Source organism: Patagioenas fasciata, chromosome 13 (assembly GCF_037038585.1).
Source record: "Patagioenas fasciata isolate bPatFas1 chromosome 13, bPatFas1.hap1, whole genome shotgun sequence".
NCBI classification, from domain to species: Eukaryota; Metazoa; Chordata; class Aves; order Columbiformes; family Columbidae; genus Patagioenas; species Patagioenas fasciata.
This window is the reverse complement of record NC_092532.1, coordinates 1,511,744-1,519,772: the sequence shown is the minus strand read 5'-3', so window position 1 is coordinate 1,519,772 and position 8,029 is coordinate 1,511,744. Positions and strand designations below refer to the sequence as shown.

The 8,029-nt window shown below is 55.4% G+C and overlaps 1 long non-coding RNA gene across 1 annotated transcript; it reads right to left on the bottom strand.

Moving 5' to 3' along the window:
• Window positions 1-607: 607 nt before the first annotated feature.
• Window positions 608-1,392, bottom strand: LOC139829071 (uncharacterized). Its single transcript, XR_011741287.1, has 2 exons — window positions 1,011-1,392; window positions 608-754 (listed from the first exon to the last, which is right to left on the bottom strand). It is a non-coding gene; the product is annotated as an uncharacterized lncRNA (long non-coding RNA).
• Window positions 1,393-8,029: the final 6,637 nt, after the last annotated feature.

Genomic DNA, 8,029 nt, shown 5'->3' with positions numbered 1-8,029 from the left:
CCAGAACTCTTGGTGCCCAAATCCCTGCACCCAAAAGTCTGTCTCCCGAACCTTCACACCAAAGCCCTGCACCCCAATATCCAAAAGCATCCTCTTGTGACTGGCCCAGATGCTCCGTGCATCCTTGGCATAGAACACCATCATCATCCAACCACCATCATCATCCAACCACCACCATCATCATCCAACCACCACCATCATCATCCAACCACCACCATCATCCAACCACCATCATCATCATCCAACCAACCAATCCTGAACCCAACCAATGACCCCATCACCCAATCAGTGACTCCACAACCCAACCAATGACCCCATCATTCAACCAATGACCCCATCACCCAATCAGTGACCCCATGACCCAACCAATGACCCCATCATTCAACCAATGACCCCATTATTCAACTAATGACCCCATCACCCAACCAGTGACTCCATGACCCAACCAATGACCCCAGGGACCACAGTGCTACCATCTGCCATGGGCTGATCCAGACCACGCTGGAGCAAGGTGAAGCTCCAGAACACTTGCAATACATTGATGACATCATCGTATGGGGCGACACAGCGAAAGAAGTCTTCAAAAAAGGTGAGAGAATAATTCCTATTCTTTTGGATGCTGGTTTTGCCATAAAACGAAGCAAGGTCAAGGGACATGCACGGGAGATCCAGTTTTTAGGAATAAAATGGCAAGATGGCCGTCGTCAGATCCCAATGGAGGTGATCAACAAAACTACAGCAATGTCTCCACCTACTAATAAAAAGGAGACACAGACTTTCTTGGGCGTTGTAGGTTTTTGGAGAATGCACATTCCTGACTACAGCCACATTGTGAGCCCTCTCTATCGAGTGACTCGTAAAAAGAACCAATTTGAGTGGGGCCCTGAACAACGCCAAGCCTTTGAACAAATGAAGCGTGAGATAACTCATGCGGTGGCCCTGGGACAAGTCCGAACTGGACTAGGTGTTAAAAATGTGCTCTACACCGCAGCCGGAGATAATGGACTTACCTGGAGCCTCTGGCAGAAAGCACCAGGAGAAACCCGAGGTCGAACCTTAGGTTTTTGGAGTCGAGGATACAAAGGATATGAGGCCAACTGTACTGCAACTGAAAAGGAGATACTGGCAGCATATGAAGGAGTTGGAGCTGCTTCAGAAGTGATCGGCACTGAAGCACAGCTCCTCCTGCACCTCGACTGCCGGTGCTGAGCTGGGTGTTCAAAGGGACGGTTCCCTCTCCACATCATGGCACCGAAGTTACATGGAGTAAATGGATTGCACTGATCACGCAATGAGCTCGGATTGGAAGTCCCAACCGTCCAGGGATATTAGAAGTGATTACACACTGGCCAGAAAGCAAAGACTTTGGGATGTCTGCAGATGAGGAGGAAGTAAAACGTGCTGAAGAAGCACCACCATATAATCCGCTTTCAGAGACTGATAAGCAGTGTGCACTGTTCACAGGTGGATCCTGTCGTCTGTAGGAAAACATCGAAGGTGAAAGCTGCTGTGTGGAGTCCCACACGACAAGTTACAGAAGCCACTGAAGGACAAGGTGAATCCAGTCAGTTTGCAGCAGTGAAAGCCATCCAGCTGGCTTTGGACATTGCCGAACGAGAGAAGTGGCCAATGCTTTGTCTCTATACTGACTCATGGATGGGAGCAAATGCCTTGTGGGGGTGGCTACGGCAATGGAAGAAAAGCAACTGGCAGCGCAGAGGTGAAACCATTGGGAACCACGCTGTGGGAAGACATTGCTGCTCGGCTGGAGAGCCTGCCTGGGGAAGTTGGTCATGTAGATGCTCATGTGCCTAAAAGTCGAGCCACCAAGGAACATCGAAACAACCAACAAGCAGATCAAGCTGCTAAGATTAAAGTAGCTGAGGTGGACTTGGACTGGCAACATAAAGGTGAACTTTTCCTAGCTCGGTGGGCCCATGGTGCTTCAGGGCATCAAGGTAGAGATGCAACATGAAAATGGGCTCGTGATCGAGGGGTGGATTTAACTATGGACACTGTTTCACAGGTTATTCATGAATGTGAAACTTGCGCCGAAATCAAACAAGCAAAACGGTTAAAGCCTGTATGGTATGGGGGGCGATGGTTAAAGTGTAAGTATGGAGAAGCTTGGCAGATTGATTATATTACACTTCCACAAACACGTCAAGGTAAGCGTTATGTACTTACAATGGTGGAAGCAACCACTGGATGGTTGGAAACATCTGCCGTACCTCATGCTACAGCCCGAAATACCATCTTGGGCCTTGAGAAGCAAGTCCTTTGGAGGCATGGTACACCAGAAAGAATTGAATCAGACTATGGTACTCATTTCAAAACCAGTATTATAGACAATTGGGCCAAAGAACATGGTATTGAGTGGGTGTATCATATTCCATATCATGCACCAGCCTCTGGGAAAACTGAAAGGTGCAATGGTTTGTTAAAAACTACACTAAAGGCACTTGGTGGTGGAGCCTTTAAAAACTGGGATTCACATTTAGCAAAAGCCACTTGGTTGGTCAACACCAGGGGATCAACCAATCGAGCCGGGCCTGCCCAATCAGAAATTCTATGGACTGTGGAAGGAGATAAAGTCCCTGTAGTACACATGGAAAATATGTTAGGAAAGGCAGTCTGGGTTCCTCCTGCATCGGGCACAGGCAAACCTATTCGTGGGATTGTTTTTGCCCAGGGACCTGGCAGCACCTGGTGGGTGATGCTTAAGGATGGAGAAGTTCGGTGTGTACCTCAAGGGGATTTGATTTTAGGTGAAAATGTGCAATGCTGAACTGTACGATGTGAATTGCCGCACTAACAATGTTTAATAAGTGTCTTTCAGATCAAGACAATGGTGATGAAACCAGCGCTGGCTTCTTCGAGTGGCGCCCGACACCTTCTTGGAAGTTGGTGTCCTTAACCCACCAACAGGGGTCATGAGATGCACTTGGACCATTTTCCCTGCCCTGGGAGACTGTGGTGACAAAATGAACTTAATGAACTTTTCAAAGGATGGTCCACTGATTAATTACTCCTGTGTATATATGTACATATGTATATATATATAGTAGTAGTGATTAATTAGATTGTATTGATAGATTGTATTGATAAGGTTTAAGTATTCAGTGAATGTCATATGATAAGGGGTGGAATGTCCTGGTTTTGTTAAAAACAAGTTTCTCTTTTAGTGAATTTGCCTGTCAGCTCAAGCTTCATGTCAGCTGCATTTTCCTGGAGAACCAGACACATGTTTTGGTTAAACCCAGCAAGGGAATGGAAACTTATTGACAAGCACGGATGGACATCTCGCGAGAGGGGCAACGAGAAACTGGTGATCGAGAGACTGACCAACGGTGAATAACATTCCATTCACGTGAATACTTCATATAAAAGTGGGAGATCACGAGGATCTCGCCCCTTTTCCCTTTCTCCCTTTTTTCCTCATGGCCGACATCAGGAGAGGACCTTGCTGGTCGTCCCTGCGAACGGAGGCCAGTGAGAGACTGAATCCAGCTCCGGTTGGCTGCAGAGTCTGATCCAGGACTTTGGGTGCTGGCTCTGCAGTTGCTCAGACTTACAAGATGGGTTTTGTATATTTGTATCATTTTCTCTGTTCTCATCAGTAGCATCAGTAAAACATCTTGAACTTTTCCAGCTCTCTCCCCTCTGTGCTTCTTCCCCTCCCGATCGCCTGTGCTGAGTGGGAAGGGGGGAGAGGGAGGGGCAGAAGGGGGAATTGGGGGGGGGGAGAGGAGGTTGACAACACATCTGCCAGGGTTTGATTGTCACCCCGCAATCTTAACCCTCGACAGGGACAAAGGGGGTCCTGGGATGTCACAATGGGCCCTGGGGACAAAGGGCGGTCGCCAGGATATCACAATGGGCTCTGGTGACAATGGGGTCCCCAGGATGTCACAATGGGCCCTGGGGACAAGTTGGGGTCCCCTGAATTTCACAATGGGCCCTGGGGACAAAGAGGGCTCCCCAGCATATCACAATGGGCCCTGGGGACAATGGGGGGTCCTGGGACGTCACAATGGGCCCTGGGGACAAGGGGGGGTCCCCAGGATGTCACAATGGGCCCTGGGGACAAAGAGCGTCCCCAGCATGTCACAATGGGCCCTGGGGACAAAGGGGGTCCCCACGGTATCAGAATGGGCCCTGGGGACAAAGGGGGGTCCCCTGAATGTCACAATGGGCCCTGGGGACAATGGGGGGTCCTGGGATGTCTCAATGAGCCCTGCGGACAAGGGTGGTACCCACGGTGTCACAATGGGCCCTGGGCACAACGGGGGGTCCCCATAGTGTCACAATGGGTCCTGGGGACAATGGGGGGTCCTGGGACGTCACAATGGGCCCTGGGGACAAGGGGGGGTCCCCAGGATGTCACAATGGGCCCTGGGGAAAAAGAGGGGTCCCCTGAATGTCACAATGGGCCCTGGGGACAAGGGGGTGCAGAGGATGTCACAATGGGCCCTGGGGACAATGGGGGGTCCTGGGATGTCACAATGGGCCCTGGGAACAATGGGAGTCCCCAGGGTGTCACAATGGACCTTGGGAACAAGGGGGTCCCCCAGATATCACAATGGGCCCTGGCGACAATGTAAGGTCCTGGGCTGTCACAATGAACCCTGAGGACAAGGGGGGTCCCCAGGATGTCACAATGAAGTCTTGGGACAAAGGGGGTCCCCAGGATGTCACAATGGGCCCTGGGGACAAAGCGGGGGTCCTGGAATCTCACAATGGGCCCCAGTGACAAAGGGGGTCCCTATGGTGCCACAATGGGCCCTGGGGACAAAGGGGGTCCCCTGGATGTCACAATGGGCTCTGGGGACAAGGAGGGTCCCCAGGATGTCACAATGGGCCCTGGGGACAAAGGGGGTCCCCACGGTATCAGAATGGGCCCTGGGGACAAGGGGGGTCCCCTGAATGTCACAATGGGCCCTGGGGACAATGGGGGGTCCTGGGATGTCACAATGAGCCCTGCAGACAAGGGTGGTACCCACAGTGTCACAATGGACCCTGGGGACAAGGGGGTGCCGAGGATGTCACAATGGGCCCTGGGGACAATGGGGGGTCCTGGGACCGCACAATGGGCCCTGAGGACAATGGTGGGTCCCCTGAATGTCAAAATGGGCCCTGGGGACAAAGGGGGGTCCGCAGGATGTCACAATGGGCACTGGGGACAAAGGGGGGGTCCCCAGGATGTCACAATGGGCCCCGGGGACAATGTGGGGTCCTGGGATTTCACAATGGGCCCCAGTGACAAAGGGGGTCCCCTGAATGTCACAATGGGTCCTGGGGACAATGGGGGGTCCTCGGACATCACAATGGGCCCTGAAGACAAGGAGGGATCCCCAGGATGTCACAATGGGCCCTGGGGACAAAGAGGGGTCCCCTGAATGTCACAATGGGCCCTGGGGACAGGGGGGTGCAGTGGATGTCACAATGGGCCCTGGGGACAATGGGGGGTGTCCAGGATGTCAGAATGAGTCATGAGGACAAGGGGGGGTCCCCATGGTGTCACAATGGGTCCCCAGTGACAAGGAGGGGTCCCCATGGTGTCACAATAGGCCCTGGGGACAAAGTGGGGTCCAAGAATGTCACAATGGGCCCTGGGGACAAAAGGGGTTGCCATAGTGCCACAATGGGCCCTGGGGTCAAAGGGGGTCCCCATGGTGCTACAATGGGCCCTGGGGACAAAGGGGGGTCCTGGGATGTCACAATGAGCCCTGGGGACAAAGGGGGTGTCCCCATGGTGCCACAACGGGCCCTGGGAGGAAGGGGATGGCCAGGATGTCACAATGGGTCCTGGGGAAAATGGGGGGTGCCCAGGATGTCACAATGGACCCTGAGGACAAGCGGGGGTCTCCATGGTGTCACAATGGGCCCCAGTGACAAAGGGGGTCCCCTGAATGTCACAATAGGTCGTGGGGACAATAGGGGGTCCTGGGACGTCACAATGGGCCCTGGGGACAAGGAGGGATCCCCAGGATGTCACAATGGACCCTGGGGACAATGGGGGGTCCTGGGACGTCACAATGGGTCCTGGGGACAAGGGGGGGTCCCCAGGATGTCACAGTGGGCCCTGGGGACAAAGAGGGGTCCCCTGAATGTCACAATGGGCCCTGGGGACAAGGGGGGGTCCCCAGGATGTCACAATGGGCCCTGGGGACAAGGGCGTGCCCAGGATGTCACAATGGGCCCTGGGGACAATGGGGGGTCCTGGGATGTCACAATGGGCCCTGGGGACAAAGAGGGGTCCCCAGGATGTCACAATGGGCCCTGGGGACAAGGGCGTGCCGAGGATGTCACAATGGGCCCTGGGGACAATGGGGGGTCCTGGGATGTCACAATGGGCCCTGGGGACAAGGTGGGGTCCCCAGGATGTCACAATGGGCCCTGGGGACAAAGGGGGTCCCCACGGTGTCAGAATGGGCCCTGGGGACAAGGGGGGTCCCCACGGTGTCACAATGGGCCCTGGGGACAATGGGGGGTCCTGGGATGTCACAATGAGCCCTGGGGACAAGGGTGGTACCCACGGTGTCACAATTGGCCCTGGGCACAAGGGGGGGTCCCCATAGTGTCACAATGGACCCTGGGGACAAGGGGGTGCCGAGGATGTCACAATGGGCCCTGGGGACAATGGGGGGTCCTGGGACCTCACAATGGGCCCTGAGGACAATGGTGGGTCCCCTGAATGTCAAAATGGGCCCTGGGGACAAAGGGGGGTCCGCAGGATGTCACAATGGGCACTGGGGATAAAGGGGGGGTCCCCATGGTGTCACAATGGGCCCAAGTGACAAGGAGGGTCCCCACGGTGCCACGATGGGTCCTGGGGACAAGGGCGTCCCCCAGATGTCACAATGGGCCCTGGGGACAATGGGAGGCCCCAAGGTGTTCAGAACGAGCCCTGGGGACAAAGTGGAATCCTGGGATGTCACAATGGCCCCCAGTGACAAAGGGGTTCCCCATGGTGCCACAATGGGCCCTGGGGACAAAAGGGGTCCCCAGGATTTCACAATAGCACTGGGGACAAAGGGGGGTCGTGGGATGTCACAATGGGCTCTGGGGACAAGGGAGATCCCCATGGTGTCACAATAAGCCCTGGGGACAAAGGGTGGTCCTGGGACATTTCAATGGGTCCTGGGGACAAAGGGGGGACCCCAGGATGTCACAATGGGCCCTGGGGACAAAGGGGGGTCCCCATGGTGTCACAATGGGCCCTGGGGACAAGGGGGTCCCCCAGATATCGCAATGGGCCCTGGGGACAAAGTAAGGTCCTGGGCTGTCACAATGGACCCTGAGGACAAGGGGGGTCCCTCAGATGTCACAATGGGCCCTGGGGACCAGGGGGGTCCTGGGATGTCACAATGGGCCCCAGTGACAAAGAGGGTCCTCATGGTGCCACAATGGGCCCCAGTGACAAAGGGGGTCCCCTGGATGTCACAATGGGCTCTGGGGACAATGGGGGGTCCTGGGACGTCACAATGGGCCCTGGGGACAAGGAGGGCACCCCAGGATGTCACACAGGGCCCTGGGGACAATGGCGGGTCCTGGGACGTCACAGTGGGCCCTGGGAACAAGGGGGGGTCCCCAGGATGTCACAATGGGCCCTGGGGACAAAGAGGGGTCCCCTGAATGTCACAATGGGCCCTGGGGACAAGGGGGTGCCGAGGATGTCACAATGGGCCCTGGGGAAAATGGGGGTCCTGGCACGTCACGATGGGCCCTGGGGACAAGGAGGGATTCCCAGGATGTCACAATGGGCCCTGGGGACAAGGGTGGCACCCACGGTGTCACAATGGTCACTGGGACAAGGGGGGGTCCCTATAGTGTCACAATGGGTCCTGGGGACAAGTGGGGTCCCCTGAAAGTCACAATGGGCCCTGGGGACAATGTGGGGTCCTGGGATGTCACAATGGGCCCCAGTGACAAACGGGGGCCCCTGAATGTCACAATGGGCCCTGGGGACAATGGGGGGTCCTGGGACGTCACAATGGGCCCTGGGGACAAGGGGGGGTCCCCTGAA